The sequence below is a fragment of the Meleagris gallopavo genome, chromosome 1 (genome assembly GCF_905368555.1).
Source record: "Meleagris gallopavo chromosome 1, MGAL_WU_HG_1.1, whole genome shotgun sequence".
NCBI lineage: Eukaryota > Metazoa > Chordata > Aves > Galliformes > Phasianidae > Meleagris > Meleagris gallopavo.
This window is the reverse complement of record NC_139404.1, coordinates 13,590,979-13,611,833: the sequence shown is the minus strand read 5'-3', so window position 1 is coordinate 13,611,833 and position 20,855 is coordinate 13,590,979. Positions and strand designations below refer to the sequence as shown.

Genomic DNA, 20,855 nt, shown 5'->3' with positions numbered 1-20,855 from the left:
GTTGCATCTCAGTTTCAAATAAGCTGCTTGAACCTGTTATGTTCAAGGTTTTGTTACGAACAGAAGAAATGGTCACTGTTTGCAGAGTCAGGATGGTGGCAGTTTGTTCCTCTTGACTCTGAGAACTGCCTTGGTTGTATTCGTGTGTTTGGCAGTGCATTCCGCGTTGTTCACTTTCTTTGCTGTCCTATTAATCCATATGACAATCCCAGTTAATGCAAGAAGATTTTTGTATAGTGGTGTATTGTTTATATTCTTTGTTATCCTTGTTATCCCTTTACCCAGCTCCTGGGCTGCAGTCCTTGGACCTGTCGCTGACCGCAGGTGAGCTGTCTGTAGCTCTGGGCCTCTGTATCACCCTGTGACTGTTCTCGTCCTCTGCACTTTTTCACATCTTTACTGCTTTACACTGCTTTTTATTCCAGCATATCAAGTAGTTCATTTAACACAGAATAACTAATATTTATTGCTATGTTAGTTACAGATATACGCAATAGTTGTTGCAACAGATAGTTATAGAAAGCTAAGCTACAGCTGTGTTTAGCAAGTGGTAGTCATTCGATCAGTAGACTGTTGCTGTTAAATACTGAAAGCAAATCTTCAGGCAGGCTGAGACAAGTGAGGCAAAGCTTGGTAAATCCCAGTGCCTGTGTTAGAACCTGACCACAAAGCCCATGGCCAGTTAGAAGCCAAGGTAGCACCATGTTTACTGGGCTACACTGGCTTGCTTTGTGTGGTCTGTAGAGAGGAGTAACTATTGCTCTTTGTTCAGGTAACTTCAATGCAAATATACTGAATTCATGCTTACTAGCAGCAGCCAGGAAGTGACAAGGCACAAACTTAGTGCTAACCTGGTGATGCCTCGATTAAATCACATTTTGTATCTTTTTCCACAAAAATGGATGACTTTGGAATTCAAAAGATGGAGCTTAGATCTGCATGTCTGAGGGGATGCTTGCAAGTAGCTCTTCTACTGTGACAGCAGTACATTTGGAGAAAGCAGCTCTTTCTATTTGCAAAATGTTAAGGGGATTGGCTTGGAGTTAAAATTCAAATACTTTGTTTTTTACAGAAAACCTGTATGGCCTTTAACTGTTTTCTGAGCATTTTGTTAAACGATCTCAGTGCTGAGAACAGCAGTATTAAATAACAAGAAACTTCTCACTTGCTACTTGTCTTTGTAAAAGTCTCTTCAGGTTGAATCTTTTTGAAGTAGTGTCTGCAGTGTTGGTAGTTTGCAGAGCAGCTTTTGGCTTTGTTTAAATGTTTATTCAGCATTTCATTAGAAAGCTGTCATTTCTTCCTAAAAGAACCCTTATACTTGTGCTCACTGAAGGAGCTTTTTTAATATGTAAGTGGACAAAACTGTGTAACATTGCATATTGAATAGAAATTCTAGCTGAAATCATTGAAAAGGCTTTGACAGTGCTTGCAGGGTCTGGTCTTTCTTTGTTATAGAAATTCTGACTGTATTCTGAAGTAGTAAATCTATGCCAGAAAAGAGAGATCTTAGAAATATTGTAGAGAACATGTAGTGTATTTCAAGGTTGGGAAAAAAAAGAATTATCTTTTCTTTTACAGTGATGACATCAGTAGCATTTTTCTAAGATTTACAAGTATAGTTACAATACCAGTCTATTCTTTACATTTCTATGTAAATATATAGCATATAAGATGTGCTATAATGATACCAGTTTGATTAAGGAGAGATTAAAAAAAAAAATGCAAAGTAAATAATTAAGCACTGTTACACATCTCAGAGTGCTGCACAGATTAAAGAGAAGACATGTAAAATTTTGATTTTATGTTTATGTAATCCCATATCACAGATTTCTTGGCACTGTAGTAACGTTGGCTCTTTTTTGCATTTGCTGTAGTTACACCTCTCTACTTGCCATCACAAATCCCAAGTACTTCCAATTCTCTTCCTATGCCCACTAACTCATATCTTAATAGTTTTAATGTCGCCTGTTCTTCACTGGGCCCCCCCTCAATAAATGCAGCTGTTCTTTTCTCCTAGGCTTTACGTATTGCAATGCTGACCTTTTTTTGCTGAAGTCAGTCGCCATCTGTGTGAAGATCTGAGCTTCTCCTGCAGCTATCCCAGTGTTTGTGATGTGCTAGCTGGGCAGGCATTGCTTGTGGGCACTGCCTCCAAGTTCAGCCTGGTTGGCCAGCATGTGCCTCCCCGTCAGCAGCTGGGCAAGCCAGGTGGGAATTAAAAGAGCTGGGCTTGCCCTGGTTTTCCATTAGTGAGGGACTATCAGGGATTTTTTTCTTCTTTTTGGCTGCCGGCATCAAACCGAGGCCCTCAGCCGCTCCTCACACCTTGCCCTCAGACCCTTCCCCATCTTCATATCCCTCCTTTGGACGCTGTCTAATAGCTTTATGTCCCTCTGATGTTGTGGCACCCACACTGCACCCAGTGCAGGAGGTGAAGCTGCACAGCACGGAGCAGAGCAGGACAAGCCCTCCCCTCACCTGCTGGTAGTGCTGGGCCTGCTGCACCACAGGGTAAGGCTGGCAATTGTTAAAGAGAAAATAAAAAATTGTTTACTAGAAGAAAAGTGAATTTAAAAGCAAACTACTGGTTGAAAACAATTGTTCAAATTTGTTTCTGCATGCTTATTCTATTTCCAAGAATACTAAAATTACTGCTGCTCTACAGTTTGAAAACAACATTGCAAATCTTTGATTAAAATGTAATTGATACATTTTTTTGTCTATTTGTCTCTAGCAGTAGGGACAAATGAGCAGAAGTGACAAAGTCTTCTTGATCAGCCATTACTAATGCTGCATAATAAAGAACTAGATTCCTGAGATGTAGTCTGAATGAAAAAACAGGGCTGTGTATAACCACAGGACTGTGTTATGTGTAAATGTTGGTTTGGATCAGAAGGAAAAAGCATTGGAAAAGCTGCGTAAACACTAAAAACTTATTTTCATGTTTGTCTTTTTCTTTTTTTTTTTTTCCAACTACTAAGCCTGACTTAATAGGAATGTTTGAACATTGCTTTATCTCTTATTAGATAAAATAGGACTTGTTCTGCATTTTAGTTAGCGTAACTAGGGTGCTCAGATCTTCTTGCCATAACAGCAAGCCCACTGTAAACCAAAGGCAAGGCAGATGGGAATATGCTCTCCTCCGTTTAGTGTCCAAGAAAGTGAAAGGAATAACTTGTAAAAATTGTGCTTAGTAACTGTATGTTTTCCTTTGAAATATGTATTTGAAACAGATTTGGAAACTTACTCAACATTGGTTTATTACATAACATAAACCAAATTACTTGATATTAGTATCTTATTATGTCCATAGAAATTATTTTAAAATAGTTTACTTCTTTAGGCTTAATTGACTTTGACCATTTCCTTTGTTTTGGGTGGACAGGAATATTAGACTTTTCTATAGTGGGGGAAAAAAAGTGTATTCGATAGATTTCTCAACCTTGCTCGAATGTTGATGCTTTCATGTTGGCTTTTGTGATTATTCAGTCCTGTTGAAACAAACCACTAGGTGGCAACATCAATTAAAAAAATTCTGAGAAGTGCAATTGAATTTGCCATCTAAAATGGGACACTAAACAGTAGGCTTGGTTAAAGTGAAGGCATAAACTTTCTTGTATGTTAATTTATCCTGATCTGGGAAGGAGATGTTCTGCAAAAAAAAGTTCTGATTATTCTTAATTAAGAAGTGTTAAGTGTGTATACTTAGATACAGAGGAAATATTGTTTTCACTTTCATGTGTTTGCAGTATATATTACACATTTAGAAGAGTGAATTGCAACCATACTACTTCTTGATGAAACTTGTTTTAGCTTGCCAGTTAGAATAAATTAGGGGGGTATCAGTGCTACTTGAAAAAACAAATTCCCTTTGGTGTGCATGTAACACTGATTGGGAACTCGTTAATAAAATCAGTCTGAATTTACTTACTGAGGATGAACTTAGGAGATACTGAATGTGTCTGTTACCAACTGACACCTGTTAGAGGATGTGCCAGTTGCATCTTTGTTGCTTTTGGTGCTACTGGTTCTGTAAGGTAGGATGGGTTTGTACTGCGACTTGTCATTAAATAGCTTGCAAATGCAGTCCCTTTCTGCACAGCTTAGCACACTTAGAAACCATATCCGTATGTCAAAGTACCTGTCTTATCAAGGGTATCTTGTCCCTTTCTCTAGCTATGTATATCCAGATGCTGCCTGCTTAAGTTGATATCACAGCCCTCCTTGTGTTATTGAGAGTACACGTAATGAAACTGACGGCAAGCAAACAGTGGTTTCCACTCGAGTGCAGTTTTACTGAGCTCTTATCCACCTGCTCCATCGTGTCTGTACCATTCTACGTGTATTTTTTAAAATATCTATCTATGTAGGATGCTGATTGCTTGTTTATATTCAACTTATGTGATAGCCTATCCCTCTTCCTGGTATCTTTATTTCTTAGGATTTATTCCAGATCACAGAATCACAGAATTGTAGGGGTTGGAAGGGACCTCTAGAGATCATCGAGACCAACCCCCCTGCCAAAGCAGGTTCCCTACACCAGGTCGCACAGGTGGGCGTCCAGGCGAGACTTGAATATCTCCAGAGAAGGAGACTCCACAACCCCCCTGGGCAGCCTGTTCCAGTGCTCCGTCACCCTCACCGTGAAGAAGTTCTTACGCACATTCGTGCGAAACTTCCTATGCTGCAGCTTATGTCCGTTTCCCCTCGTCCTGTCTCCACGTACCACTGAAAAGAGACTGGCCTCACCGCTATGGCCGCCACACCTCAGATATTTATAAACCTGGATCAGGTCCCCTCTCAGTCTTCTTTTATCAAGGCTAAACAGACCCAGTTCACTCAGCCTTTCTTCATAGGGGAGATGCTCCAGGCCCTTCACCATCTTTGTGGCCCTCCGCTGGACTCTTTCCAAGAGATCCCTGTCTTTTTTGTTCTGGGGAGCCCAGAACTGGACACAGTACTCCAGATGAAGCCTTACCAGGGAGAGTAGAGGGGGAGGATCACCTCCCTCGACCTGCTGGACACGCTCTTTTTAATGCACCCCAGAATGCCATTGGCCTTTTTGGCCACGAGGGCACACTGCTGGCTCATGGCCAACCTGTCATCCACCAGGACGCCCAGATCCTCTCTGCAGAGCTCCTCTCCAGCAGCTCATCCCCCAGCCTGTATTGGTGCATGCAATTCTTCCTCCCTAGGTGTCAGACCCTACACTTGCTTTTGTTGAACCTCATCCGGTTTCTTACTGCCCAGCTCTCCAGCCTGTCCAGGTCTCGTTGAATGGCAGCACAGCCTTCAGGTGTGTCAGCCAATCCTCCCAACTTCGTATCATCAGCAAACTTGCTGAGGGTGGCCACTATCCCCTCATCAAGGTCATTGATCGCTTGTACTGTTACTAATGAGTATGTTACTGTTGTATTCCTGGATATTTTTGAGTAAGGAGTGATTTCTTTTGCTTTAATTCTTGGCCTTAGTTTGGTCAGGTTTTGTAATCACTTTACTAGGCAGAGACCAGAGGAGCTCATTTATCTTGGAGTTATTTGTTTTGCTTTATTGTGTGTTTTTGTAGGAAATAAACGTTTTCCTGTCTGCCACGTATTGCAGTGGCTTGGCTTCTCAGTCCTTGCGTTATACATCTTCTCCTGAAGTATTTATGGTATGGGTGATGTAGCAGAGGCATTTCCTTAAAGTACTGTTTCTCAGGTGGTGTTGGAAGTGCTAGTGTGCAGCTCTGTATCTGGTTGTCAGAGATCAGGTCGGACTGCTTTATAGAGAAATTGGGTGGTGCTTCGTAAAGTAAGTGGCAGTGTTCCCAGAAGTTCCTTTGTCTACATATGTGAAGTTTAGGTGAATACAGATGATGCTCGTGTGTTTGTTTTCTGTTTTGCTGTTTTGTTTTTGCAGGTTTGATCAACTCCTTCACCTATTTAAGCATAAATAATTACGTCATATGTCAGTGTAACTTGATTCTGTGCATGCATTTCCCTCAGTAAATGTAGATGACTTACTCTTGCAATGTTACAGTAGACATTTAAGCACTACTGGGGCAGGTGGAGAAGATTTCAGAACTTTATTCTGAGGTAAGATCAACTTCTGTGGAGTTCACTGCTGTTTAGATTTTATATAAAGTTTACTAATTCATAATTCATGTGGAGTGCCCTCAGAGGACCTGCAGAAAGAGCTTCAGGGGTGTGGGCAGTGGAGCCACATCTGTGCTGTGTCTAGGAGAACTGAATGCGGAATGGGAACATGAAAATTCAGTTAGACAAAACGTTGGGAAATGCTGTGAAGAATTGTAATCCTTTGCTGACCCAGAGTACAGTTCTGACTTTCTCGCTGTATTTTTCTTCTTATTTGTAATTTGTTGTTGTGTTTTCCTGTAGGTGATGGATCTGCTTGTGTTTGAGGTGGTCTATTAGTGCAGGGTGGCAGCTTGCCTGCGTTACATACTAGGATGTGGTTTTTGCCGTCATGTCTGAATTCTGGTGGGTGTTTCTTCTATTATAAAGAAATATCTGTGATTCTTCCAGCTGTTCATTTTTCTAGGGTGTACTGTAGCCAAAAATAATGCTGTGTCATTTCTCTGTAGTGGCTTTCCTTCCAGGTGTGGCACATACTTCACACAGTGTGTGTCCCTGTCCTTGTGCTCTTCCTGCTCTGAATGCTTTGCTTCGTGTGAGCCTTTCAGAGCACTGCCAGATTCGTGCTGTGAATATCACAGTCCCTGCATTACAACAAGCATAGAATGTCCGAGCCTTTCCAAATGTTTCTCCTTTAACACTTTTCTGTAGTTAGTACTTTGCTGTTGCTCCCTTACCACTTTAGGCAGCTGCTGCCCAGCTGTAGATGTAACACTGCAGAAAGACAGAGGGTGCACACTGAACGTTTCCTGTCATTCAGGTATCCACTGTGGTTAGCTTGTTCTGGCTGGTTTTGTTCTAATGATTAAATGGCCCTTCAGTTTTCATTTTCTGCTGGGAGATCCCATAAAGACTCAATCTTGACTTCCACTGTTCCTGTAAAAGTAGAGTTATATTGACTTTAGCTGGGTTACTCGCTAAACATGTCCCTGCTCATAATTGTGTCTATGAAAACGCTTTTTTTTTTTTTTCTGTAAAGGGGAATCCTTACTTAAGTAAAAGTGAACCAAAACCAACCAACCAACCAAAAGCTGCAGCATGTGGATTGCTTTGAACTGCTGCTTCAGGAAGTGTCCTGTTAGGCTGGTGCTGGGTTGATATCCCTGCATTTTTGTCCAAAGCACATCAGAAAGTGGGAGGTTTTGTGGGACATCTGTTCACTTGTCTGCCTCACATGCAGCAAATGTCAGCTCTGATTAACTCCTTCCATTTCATCTGATTAAATTCTTTTTTTTTTTTTTTTTCCCCCCAATATTTTCCAACTTAAAGCCAAATTTACCCTTCTGTTTTTTGAAGACAGAGTGAATTCCGCTGGTATGCACTTGGTTTCTGGTTTCCACTCTTCCAGAAGAACAGGAGCTGGTTTGGGAACTGCAGGCCCTTTTCTGGTAAGGGCGATGAGGATTTCTGAAGAGAAGACCTGATGGAAGAGATGGTCTAAGGCAATGGATGAGCACTCTGTACCCGCCGTCTCTTTGGAATTTCTTAGATTAGTTTTACAGCTTCTTGTTAACTTATTTTTTGGCATTCAGGAAGTGCTACCAGTATGCATGTGACTTTAGACCCTGGAAAACAAAGTCTTTGAGAACGAATCGCTCCGTGGCAGTGGTTCCTTAAGTATGACAGGCTGTGAAAAATGATTTGCAGTGAGTTTGCAGAACTCCATGAAATGAGGAGTTGACAGAGAGGGCTGGCTGCTGGCGGTGGCCTGTCAAACTTTGAGGGATGTCAGTAGTCTTGGCTCCAAAATCTGTAGGGTCCATCTGTTACCTGTGTGGATTCTCATTCTTCTTCACTGCTGCATGCTTTTAAGAAACAAGATCAGCAAAACTGGGCTCAATTTTTTGTAGCTGTGATACGAAAACATTCCTTTGTGTGTAGTAGAGCTATTTTCCTTACTTGCTTTTCCTTTGAAAAAGAACAGCAAATGCAGTGCAGTTTGGCTGCAGGGAATTAGATGACTCATTTAGTAAGTACTGAATACAAAGGCAAATAGTCTTTCTATTGTATTACAGTTTTCTCTTGTATGTTTCTATTCTCTCAGATTTTAATAGGGAAATCAGCCAAGTAGCCTAGTCTCAAAATGTTGTGAAAGATAACTGAGTCACACGCTACAAAATCTGGGTGCTCCCTTTAAACTGAAACTTCATTCTGTTTGTGCTCAAGTATTTGTTTGTGTTTACAGGCTACGTTGAATTTTACTTCATTTCCACCATAATAAAATGCGACTATTCTGTCAGAAATAAATTTGAAAATGTTAAGAGCTGTATAAATGATAGAAATGTTAACTGGCAAAACAGTCGGCTATTTATGTGCTATGAATAATGTCAGCATAAAGACAAATGCAGCAAGGGACAGTCAGTCCTACATGCTGCATCCCTCCCACCAAAGGAAAAAAAAAAAGTTGCACTTTCTTACAGTTCTCTTCAGTGGGTTTTTTTAAATTATGAATTGATTTCTGATAAACTTGCCACAAGGGTCTGGGAAACCTATGGGAGTGAGCAGGGTGCTGCCCATCACTTTGTGGTGCTTCCCTATTCTGTTTGTATTGTATAGTCAATAAAAAGTCACATACTCCTTATTTAAAATACTCAGTGGGAGGCAGGTATTCAGTTGCTTATTATTAGGATTGTGGGAAGTATATTAGAAAGGTGGCTGTCTCTATAACTGTCCTGATGTTGTAATCAGCGTGGTTTTCCTCACTTGCAGGGTGTGTCATGTTAAGTGTTATCCTGCTCTGAGGCTGCCATGAAGGATGTGAGCTGTTGAACTATTGATGTTGTCTGTGAGCACCATCCTCTCCTACAATAAGGTTTTTTTTAATGAAAGTTTTTTTTGTTCTTCACTAGAACAATGATGTTGTTTTGATGGATTTGAGAGAGCGCAGTAGCTGATGTTTTTGTCTAAAATAGTCTGTCAAGTGGAAAAGCTCATACTTCTTCAGGTTATGGTATGTGCAGAATTGTATTCTTATTTGTTTTAAACTGTGTGAATAAATGAAACTCTCTGTGATAGCCACTAAGTATACAGATAGGGCTGCATAAAGTGGAGCTACTTGGTTACTGCAAAACCAAGAGACCTTCGAGATCTTCCAGAGACTTAACAGATTTAGCAAGCAAATTCTCTTATGAGACTATGAGACCTTAAATGGAATTGGAAAATGATGGTGTAAGCATGTGGTGTGACCGCTGGACTGAGGTTTCTTGGAATTTTGTGGTCATCGCCTTCCTCTAAATGTGAAGGCTGTTGTGTCCAGCTCTTTGTTTTGGATAGCTGGTTTGTGCGTAGCTTATGTGTCTTTTTAATTAATACCTTTTGGAGAAATTATTTTTTTCTTCTTCAACATTCAGTCTAAAGGGAATTCCAGTAGTGGCTCTGTTGGGCTGCAATGATAAACTACGGTGGCAAAACAAGGGCTGACTTGCCAGACTTGAGATGCAGCCATTTGTTTGGCATTTGTTTGCCATTTCATAAGCTGAAACATTGTCTTACTAATATACCTATACTAATTGACAGTTTTGTTATAGATCATTAATGGGCAATTGATTTTTATCACATGTAGACAGATAACCGTGGATCTGTCTGTAGGAGAGGAATTTCTGCCCTGGACTTTTGCTGTCTGGTTGTAGTACTGCTTTGATCTGATGGTGCTGTAGATTTGCCTGGCGGTTGAAAGAGAGCTACACTGCTGCAAAGATAACTCTTGTGCTGCACTTGAGATGCACAGCTTTGGAAAAGAAGTGTCTGCTTTCTTCAAACATGGAGCTTCTGTCGAGCAGGGCACTGGATCTATGACTCACTGCTGGGCAACAGTAGGAGGCTGCAGAGGAAAAGCTGATGGAGGCTCTTACTGCTGTGTTGTATATGACCAAATCTTAAAGAGTATATTAGTTCTACCGGTGCTGCTTTATTTTGGGCTTTAGACTGTGAGTACATGTGAATGTCTCAACTGTGCTGACCAGGAGCGTGGTTTTAGAGGCGTTTCAGGACCTCAGTGCATACTTTCTGACCCACTGGGGTTATCATTTCCAACAAATAGCCATGGTTCAGAGGCTCCCACTGCAGTTCTGTAAGCAGAGCAGTCCGAGCAGTACTCTTGCTACGTCATAGGAAAACACCAGAAAGTACAATGAGTCACAGCTTGATTTTAATAACAGAAGACCAGGGAGAAGAAACTAATTTTAATTTAAATAAATTAGATCACTGAGAAGGCTGCTTGGGGATTATTTAGAAAAAGTAATCATAGAAAATGGCATATTAAATTTTTCTAGGTCACATTTCAGGAATGAAGTTTTAAAACAGACATTAGGGTTTTTATTCATATTATTTGTGAACATTTCCATGGAGATATAAAAACAAAGCATCTAGGAATACTTAGCTTCTTATTTAGGCACTTATGGGGAAAAATATCTCAGACTTGCAAAGATAAACCTTACAGTAGCTTATCGTGGGCTGAGGCATGCATAATTAAAATATTAAGTCACAGTGGATTATTCCAGCATGAGTCTACGTCTGAATTTGCTTCGTTATTTGATTATGACGCTGCTAGTGATGAACTGAAATCAAGACCTTTGATAATTTAATAAATCCAGTATAAGAAGCTAAATATGATTAGTATTAAATATTCTACTGATTTTTAGGCACTTAGAGCAGTGGCATATGTTTGAATCAAGTGTTCCTGAGTCACTATTTTAAAGGCATCTGTAAATCAGACTCTTACTGTGCATAAGACCTGCATTTAATTCTGTTTTGGGCACTTCAGGTTGTTCGTTTTTTTTTTTTTATGTTAACGTGTAGCACATGGGTATACTGAACTGGCTTTGACACTATCCCTCTGCTGTCATCTATCACGTAGCAACAAAATGTAGTGGAATATTGGTGGGAAGGTTCAACCTTTACTGCCATACCACCAATATCTGTTTTTGATGTCAGAGGAACAACATAATAAAATAGGAGGCATTACTTACATTGGCCCATGGTGTTGGAGGTGGGTTTTGGTGATACGGCAGTAGAGGTTGAACCTTTCCACCAATATTCCATTTGGAACAGATTGCCCAGAGATCTGGTGCATCCCCTTTCCCTGGAGACATTCAAGGTCAGGCTGGACCATGCTCTGAGCATCTTAATCTAGCTGTAGGTTCTCTGTGGAAAGGCAGCCATTGACATTAATCGATGCTTGCTGAATCATAAAGTCATAGAATGGCCTGGGTTGAAAAGGACCTCTAAGATTGTCTAGTTTCAACCCCCTGCCATGGGCAGGGTCACCAACCACTAGACCAGGCTGCCTAGGGATGGGGCATCCACAAAAACCTGTTCCAGTGAGCTACCCTCTGAGTGATCAACTTTCTCCTAATATCTAACCTAATCTCCCCTGTCTTAGTTAAAACCATTCCCTTTTGTCCTGTTACTTTCAATCCTTGTAAGCAGTCATTCCCCCTCCTGTTTATATGCTCCCTTCAAGTACTGGAAGGATGTTTATGGTGACTAACCAGTGGATGTGAGCACAGCGAGATGGTGGATGGTGCATTTTGGCAGTGGTGACAGAAATAGGGAGTCATCTCCACTGGTGTAGATGTTTACAATTGTGGTGTGCAGACTCTTGTTTGTTGCTGGCAAAAAAGCATAGTGAACCGTGGTATCTGTTGAAAAATAATGTTTTGAATGTAAGAATTTGCTCTATCAAGCAGTGTTATTGCACTCTTTGTATCTGTTGTGGTTTGAATCAAAATAAATAGGAGGCATTACTTTTGGAGCAACCTATGTAGATCATAGACTCTGTAATTGTTTTCTGTAAACAACATCGAATATTGTGGTAGCTCACCATCTGCCAGCTCTCCAACAGAGATAAATACTTTGTAAGAGGGTAATTTAAGAGAATACAGGCTTTATGTTCTTTCATTTGCCTCCTCCTAAAAAGTAACTTCAAGCTGAGAGCTCTGGAGGCTCATCAGCCTCATGAACTCTATCTAAAATGACGACTGAATTTTGCAATGTGAAAAACCACAAACCCAAGTGTGATGATTGCTTGTGATGTCTTTCATTGAAGACAATCATAAGTAATTCTTCTAAATTATTGTTTATTTCAGTTAGAATGAATAAATGTACAGTAGTCCGTGCACCACAATATCACAGAATGGCCAAGATTGGAAGGGACTTCAAGGATCATGGATCTCCAACCCCCCGCCACAGGCTGGGCCATTAACCTCCCCATTTAATACTAGACCAGGCTGCCCAGGGCCCCATCCAACCTGGCCTTGAATACCTCCAGGGACAGGGCATCCACAATTGCTTTGACAGATGACTGTCTGGGATATTTCTGCTTTTTTTAGTGATGTGCCACAAATATTAAAACGTTGTCCTATGAAATCTTGTTCTAGAAGTTATATTTCTGCCCCTTCAGTTGCCTTCTCTGTTTTTAATGGGACATAATTTAAATGCACCATGTTAAATTAAAGAGCTTGTCAAAGAGGTGAGACGTTCTGCGATTCAGGCTTGTTTGCACACAGTCTCAATACATGAAGCCAACAGAGTCTACAGAAGCTTTTTGAAATAAATACTGTACAGATGTCCCAAAAACTTGAAAATCTCTGGTGCTTAAAGCTCAGCAGTTTAAATAATTTCATTCTCCTTTGTTTTTCTTACTTCCAGACTTGGTTTAATGGAATTTATTTTAATGGATTGCCTTGTTGCTAGAAAAGCAAGGAAATTGAACTGCATTGTCCTGATGCTAAGGAGAGTTGGAGCCATGTGTAAGAGTAGAGGGTTATTACCACTGAACTCTTCAAAGACTCTCCTCAAAGAGCAGGTAGTGATTACAGCAGTGATAATGCAGTGAGATCATTACCATTCAATTACTTTAATTTGACTTAAAGTAGGGCTTTCTCCTCAATAATGAGAAGAGAAGCAATTGATTGACAGAAAGTTTTCAATCTGGTTATTAGCTGGTGTTTGTTTATAGAAAATCATTCTGTGAATGCTTTTGAATTTTATATCTACAAAAAGCTGTTGTTTAACCTTTTTCTTGCATGAATCAGCAGGCCACACGCAGTGAGAAATTTTGCATGCTACGTTTGCCCTTGGAATAAGTGGTACTTAGAGCTCTCTTCTCTTAGGTGGAGTCTATTATAGCGCAGGCTGTGAAGAGAAGATTTAGAGTGAACGCTGTAGTGGGTAAAGGCTACTGTCATTTCTTTAGTGTCATCACGGAATTGAGCCAAGAGACCCGTGGCCCATTTTTTGGAGGGCTAGTTGTAGAATTTAGTGTCTTTCGTGGTTTGGGGTCAATTGCAAAAAGGAAATGTTGACTGGTGGTGTGACATTGTTGATAATTACTACCAGTCAGTAATACGGTGCAATTACTGATTTCCTGAAGCAGAAATGTGTGAATTAAGAAAGATATCAGAATATAAAGATACTGCAGTGGTCTAAAATTGCTGCGTCCATGTGGACAGAAAGGAGATAACCTTAAATTTGCACAGCAGTGTTCTTGAAGTAAAGTGTGTTACTGATAACGTTGTAACCTTATTACTAAGCAATACAAAACAAATACGGAATTCAGCTAGGATGTAGAAGAAATGTAGATTTAATTGAGAAGTAGATGCATCCTCATCCTAATGAGGTCATTTTACAACTAAGAGGAAAGTATTTCAAGTTATTTGATAGCAGGGTAATTTTTAAAGACAAAATCATTTAATAATACTTTTACATTCCTGCTGTCTGTCCTGTAAGGCAACACTGCAAGGAGATGATGAATCACTTCTTCAAGATTCTGTATTTTGCGTACTGTTAATCCACTATGTTCAAGATAACATCTTGCGGATGAAGCTGTATTGGACTATCAGCTTATTTTATCTCAAGTTAGTTTTCAATCATGAGAAGATTTTTTTAAAAGGTCTAATGATCATGTGCTGTTGCTGAAGATTGAAATTGAAAGGAATCTCAATTGAGGTTGGGAGCAATAAAATGTACTGTCTTTCTAAAAGGTGACTTCTCAAGTGGGAAGATATAGTTTGAGAGGAAAAATATGTATGCCTCATCCACCAGTGTGTATGTATGTATATATATATATATATATATATGTATGTGTATATATATATATATGTGTATATATATATATATATATATGTATATATATATAAGGATCGTCCCTTCTAGTCATTCCAAGAAGCATATGGAACATATTCTATTTCTTGTTTTGACCAAATGATCCTTCAAAAATTTCTTCATTGACATTCCCTGTTTTGCTAATCCAGCTTGTTTTTCCTTATCTGCACTTGCCCACAGTGTCCCTCCTTCATGTCCTCATCTGTCTCTTGATGTCTTTCAATGTTGCAAGCCTTACCCACTTATTCCTTATCTCCTGAAAATGCTCCATTCTTCCTCTCGCGGTGTTCCTTTTCCTATAAATATGCTCCAAGATGAACATGTAGTTGCCTTACTTTCTCAGTCTGCTGAGCCATTTCTGCTCTCATACCCATAAAGAATTGAGGATATGATGGATATGGCTGGCAATCGTGTTGCTCTAATAATAAACACTGTGTGTGGAGATGCATTTATAAGTGCTTTTATCTTCCTATGTCTTCCTTCTCTCCCTCTGGTGTATTCTTTGCATTCTTAGACTGTAAACTCTTCAGGGAAGCAGTCTTGTCATTGTGCTTTATATGGAACAGTATGTTCTAACCCTAACTGAGGCTAATGTAATGTAAACACTACATAAGAATACATTATTATGTAAAATGTTCTGGCTGGTGTAGAGAGAAGCCTCAGTATTTGCTAGGAAGTCTGCGTCTGGTGGCAATGTTAGAGCTGGAATATGGGAAATGGGTGTCTTAGGGAGGCTTTGAGGTCTGACACAAATGATCCATGGCTATAATGCCAAAGAAGATAAAAAAAAAAAAAAAAAAAAAAAGGACTTAGCATGAAAGCGTATCTTAAAACAGCTTTAATACCGTAACGGTGAGATGTGTGTAGAGCATGCTTAACCCAGCATTACTTTGCAGAGGTTCAGTAAACGCCTACAAACATGCAAAGGAGAAAAGCTAAGTGATTTTAATGGAAAGATGATGTAACAATCCTCAAAAAAAAAAAAAAAAAAAAAAATAGAATTGTCATCTTGGGTTCTCCCTGACAGCTGGCAGTCTTTACAGTTGCTAAAAATAAGTGCTTTTTGTGCTTTGGATGAACCTTTTCTGCAGTGCTTTGTCAATGAAACAAATGTAACCTGACGCAGGGCATGGTGTGTTTTAAAATGCTTATTTTCCTAGTTACTGCCTAATAGTTGATATATCGCTTTTCAAATTCTGTAGGTGCTGCTGGTTTTTGAGCCATTGCAATGCTGTGTTCTATCAAAGCTATTTGAGAAAATGAGCACAGCCTGATAAAAGTTGCCATCTGAATATTTTCCCTGTTTTTAATCCATATTTATGATTTATCCTTAGACTTATACTGCAGGCTGCTCTTCGTCTCCTGTGCTCATATATTCAGATTCTGGCAGAAGTACCTCGATAATTTCGTACTGCTGTCGCTACGTAACCTGTGCTGTCAGGAAAGAAAACATTCTGTTAGAATTCTCATACTATGCACCGTGTAAGGGAAGACAGTAGTCCAAAACACATTTTCTCTGAGCGTGTTTTCTCTGAGTGGATCTCAAAAGCTGTCAATATGCGGCTTAAAGCGTACGGATAATCTGTTCAGCGTATAAACTGGTCAGAGGAAAGGCCAAAAAAAAAAAAAACACCCCACAGTCCTTGACGTGGTTTAAGAACACGTACTTACAGTTGAGTCAGGAGAGGCTGGGGTAGGCCTGCTGGAGAGCTGACTAATAACACATGTAGTAATGTATGTGCATCACAGGCTTGTGTTGGAATGTCGTAGCAGCTGATGCTGTGCAGTGTGTTGTCTCCCCTTGTATGGCTTATTTATCACTTTAGTCTCATAATGGTGTCAGATTTAGCCTAGCAAAAAGATCTTTAACTTACAGAGGGGTCCAGATCTTGGCTGTAAACTTCCAAAACCTTGTTAAAGCAAGATTTGTTAAACTAACAGCTATCTAGAGAATTTGGTTCTGGTGAGGAAGGAGTACGGAGGAAAGGTCTTTTAAAAAGCAGGCTAATGAAAGTGAGGGCTTTATGTATGAGCATTATTGAAAACAGTTTTATCCAAAAACTCTTGCATGAAGAGGGGCCTTAAGACGCAGTCCCACCCAGCTGCAGAAGCCTTGTCTGTCTTTGAAACAAAAGAATCGATAAGGGAAACCTTTCTGGCAGAGATAAAAGCACACTGCCTGAGTTTCTTGCATGCTGGAACTGTCTGAGTAGGGCCAAATGCCGTGGTTAATACCCAAGTCATTAAATTTTGAGCTATGTTGTACTTCCTATATATTTATGACCTTGTAATAATGACCAAGGATTCCACGTGTGTGTGGGCACTCTGCTATTCCAGGTGGTTTTGCAGTATGTTGATATCCCCATCTGTCTTACTTCTGAAAACTGTGAATCTGATAACGAGAATGAATGAAGTAAATAGTGCTGAAGCATTCTGTTTTTGTTGGGTTTTTTTTTTCTTATTTCTTTTTTCTTATAATTATTTTTCTCTGCTGACATTTGTGTATTCTTATTTCAATATTATTTTTGTTTGACTTCTATAATTACATTTATAACACTATTTCTTCTCTGTTACCTGCCTGATTTGTTACGCCTTTTCTTTCAACTTCATCATATCTAAGTTATTTTCTTTTTCAAGGAGGAATACATGTTAATATTTATGCCCCATCCCTGGAGGCACTCAAGACTGAGTTGGATGAGGCCCTGGGCAGCCTGAACAGGTGGATGTAACCAGCCCACAGCAGGGGTTGGGGCTGGTGAGCTTTAGGGTCCCTTCTGACCCAAGCTCTTCTGCAATTCATTCTGTATGATTGATTACCTCCTCTATATAGGAGGATTTATATATTAGCATAGTATAGCATATTAGTATAGCTCCTTGTTAGTTTATCACGTGTGGATTGCAATGAATAATAGCAGTTTTAAAAGGTTGTTGAACACCTGAATGAATCCACTATAAAAACAACGAGCAAAAAACCAAAAACAACAACAGCAAAAAATCTAAATCCATGGCCTTCTGTTTCTACACAGGATAGGTTGCTCTGAAAGTAATGCCTTCTATTTATTTCAGTGGGAAACTACAACAGATACTGGCTCCAGGGAATGGGAAAGGCCTCAGCAGGCACCGGCACTCATCGGTCAGCACACAGGTGGTTGGTGCAGGAGGGTGTCTCGCTTCAATTATCAGAGCAAGAGGGAGATTCTTTGGTTTATCCGGAGTGAGACTGAGTCCCAAGTAAGGTCAAATGTTGCCCAAATTGTTTATTGATTAAAGTGATGGGGAAGGGGAAGGCTGGTGATTATTATGAATTAGGGCAATGGGGAAGGGAAGACAGGTGATAAGAACAATAGGAAAAGAGCAGGAAGAGCAGGAATTACTTAAAATATCTATAGTGATCATCCACAGACAGCTATAGGCTATATGCTGGTTCTCTGTAGACTGAGCCTTAGACTTATTGCTCTATTAGTAGAGCAAATTGAAGTGCAGATATGTGCAATACCAGCAGTTTAAGATATTACTATCTGAGCTGTCTTTCGGTATAACAGAGCAGTCAAGTTTGGACCCATGTACCTTGGGGTCAGCTGCTTTTCTGAGCACCTCGCTCACTGGTCAGGCAGAACGTTCTTTTGTTCTCTGGAGGTCAGTAACTCCTGACAGAGAGCACAATGGACAGCTGGGTTCAGTAGCTTTTGAAACTGTTCCAGCTTGCTTTCTGAAAGGACGTTTGGATATAGCCAAGTGTAACACAAAATAATTTATTCTGCACTTTCTTACACATTAATTCTGATCTAGCCTGCCTCTTTTCTATCCAGTTATCTTAGTTAGGAAAGGAACAAATTAAGGACGTGGTTTCTTGGGGAATAAAGCAAGTCTGAATATTTTATCTCTTTCCGCCACCTTTCCTGTTTATATTTTGAAGTGGAAGTAATGCGGGGCACTGTTAAGTCTTGCTGTTTTTCTGTTCTTGTTGAAGAAGGTTCTTGGTGACTTACGTCAGTTGGGAATTTTTCCAACTTTAGCATAGCAACTGGGGGTGTTGCATGTTTAATTCCTCTCCTCCCCTCCCCCCCCAAAGTCCCAACTAACAAACAATACAGAAGTCTGAAGAAAACTCTATTTTTGAGTTCGCTTTTTTTTTTGTGACATTATTCTACTGCCTTAATCAAATGTTTGTTTATAAACCAAAGCTTAATTTCTAATGTAAAAAAGCAGATGCAACAGGTTCTCTAAATGTGCTTTGGGCTCTCAAAGTAGGTAGAAACTGTATTCAAGATACTATACTGCCCAGTATGCAAGTACCTCCGCAACAAGGTTTTAAATGTAAGACGCTGTGTATGCCTTGTGGGCCTGCTGCTGCCCCAGCTGCTGCTGTCCTTGCCTGGTTGCAGTTGGAGCGGCAGTGTTGGGGAGTAGCTGTGAGCTTATTGTCACAGCCCTGTTTTGGGAGGAAAGGAAGCAGGTTGTGTTTTTCATTGTGTATTCTAGTGTGTCTTGTAGATGCTGCATAGAAGAGCACATGCTAATCTTTAAAATGTTGAAAGCGCTCTTGCCTGCCTTCTCCTAAGCAACCACACACTGGCTCCATTAAGTTGAGCACATTTGCTGCATTCACTGTCTTCCCTTGCAAGATATAGTCCTTTTTTTTTTTTTTTTTTTTTTAGTTTGCCTTTCTTCCCACACTCATCCTTCTTTTCCCACTGTTTTCAGCTATTTTTGCCTTGGCAAAGTACATTTTCATTGTCTCAATGTTCTTCGCTTGTCCTCCTAGAATTTTTTGCTTTGTTTTTTTCCTGTTATGGTTTTTTTTCTCTGCTCTGAATGAATTCTGCTGATTTTATTTTTGTCTGTGACTCCCACCAATACTCCTTTATCTCTTAATCTAGCTCTCAATATTTGAAGGTAAATTGTTGATTCTCATGACTTAACAAAATAATGTTGTTTGAAATAAATTTGTAAGGATTGCTTCTTCTGATAAAGCTCATTACTTCTTTTTTTACCTGTTTTCATGCATATAAAAACAATCACATTATGGTTTGAACTCAGGAGCAAATAATGCTTACATAAATCTATATTCAGAGTATCATACAAATGGGGTGAAGTAGCTGTGTGTAAAAATGCAAATAAGCTCTGAAGCGTATTTCTTTCACTGTGGAAGCCAGGATGATCATCAGTTGGCTTTGTTGGGGCTAGACTCACCATCATGTTGGAACTTGAATTATCTGATTTCCAAGCATGTATCCTGTATGACTGTAAACTTGGATACATCAGGGAATGGTAAAGAGGATAGTGAAACTGATGGAGGATTCAGGTGTTTTATCTTCTGATGCTCTTTCATGAGGTTTTTAAATTTAACTTCTTTTTAATTTTTTTCCTACCTCTTTATTTTTGTGAAGGGAAATGCTGCTGTGAGTATCAAGGGGAGATTTTTTTCTCAGAGCCTTCAGTGATTATTACCTGCAAGTCTGCTTTTTCTTCCTGCTTGCTCTTCGTTTCTTTAGGACTCTCTATGTTGGTCTAGTTTTTTTGTGAAAGCCATAGTTGACTGTGATGGCTCCATGTTCAGCTTGTACGCTACTTGAAGTGTTGCCCCACCAGCTGCCAAAATTAGGAGTATGTTATTAAAAATCGTGATTTATGGAGGCTTCTTACCAGTAGTGAAGGGAAGGCATCTTGCTCTGTTTATCACTGGAGGAGGACAGAAATGTGTGGGAGTTCTGACTTTGTGGCTTGGAGAAGAGGAGGCTGAGGATGTATGGATGTGCATGAGGGACAGTAGCTGGTAGCTTTATGCTAGTTGTGTGCTTTTAGAGGCATCATTCAACAAAAACTACTTTGTGCCATGTAGAAGGAGGATGATGAAGGACAGCATGATTAGCTACTGAGTGGTGTCACCACACAGTTGCAGTGGATGGCAATGCTCTGCCACCTACACGAGTTCTCAGTGCCAAAGTATTTGCAGCCAGCTTCTGGGCAAGACAGATGTCCTATGAAATTGCTCAATAAGTTATGGGGAAGTATTGGAGAAGGGCAGAGGGTGTTGGAAGAAAAAAGGCAGAGCTAACTTGCAGAACATGCTCTGAATTTTTCATCAGTAGCAGCTGATTATGATATGATGTAGATGAGACTTTGAAAAAAAAACAAAACAGTGGAGATGTAAATCGCCTTACTGATTATAGGATGAGATCTCATGTCTGGACAGCCCTCTACTTTCTATAAATTTCTTTACTGTTGTCACTTTGAACTCCCTTCTTTCCTACATAAATATTTTGTGTCTAGCTGCCAGAAGACTTTCACAGCACTTCCTTAATTAAAAGCACCCCATCATTTTCATTCTATTTTTGAGTATAGCAATATGCATATATCCTATATATGCAATGATAATCAGTGTTGTGTGTGTGTGTGTGTGTGTGTGTGTTATAACAACATTCAGATTTTAGGAAGACATCTGACAGTTCTTTATGTTCCTTGTAGTAAAAGAAGTATAAATTGAGGAAGGTTTTGGCTGAAGACTAAATTAACAGAGTTAAGGTGTTTAACATTTGTATCACTTTAAATAAATACCATCCTCTGTTACTACTCTGTCCATTCAGAGTGTAAGGAGAAAAGAGACGAACT

At 39.8% G+C, this 20,855-nt stretch overlaps 1 long non-coding RNA gene across 2 annotated transcripts in view; it reads left to right on the top strand.

Annotated features, from left to right (window-relative positions):
• The window catches only part of LOC146545204 (uncharacterized), a 35,701-nt gene extending 15,152 nt beyond the window's left edge, over positions 1–20,549 (top strand). Inside the window, exon 3 of one of the 2 annotated variants that reach the window (XR_014881315.1) lies at positions 17,310–20,549. This is a non-coding gene — a long non-coding RNA (uncharacterized LOC146545204). Of the gene's footprint in view, positions 1–285; positions 326–17,309 lie in introns of those variants that run through there. The other variant, XR_014881318.1, reaches the window with a different exon arrangement.
• Positions 20,550–20,855: the final 306 nt, after the last annotated feature.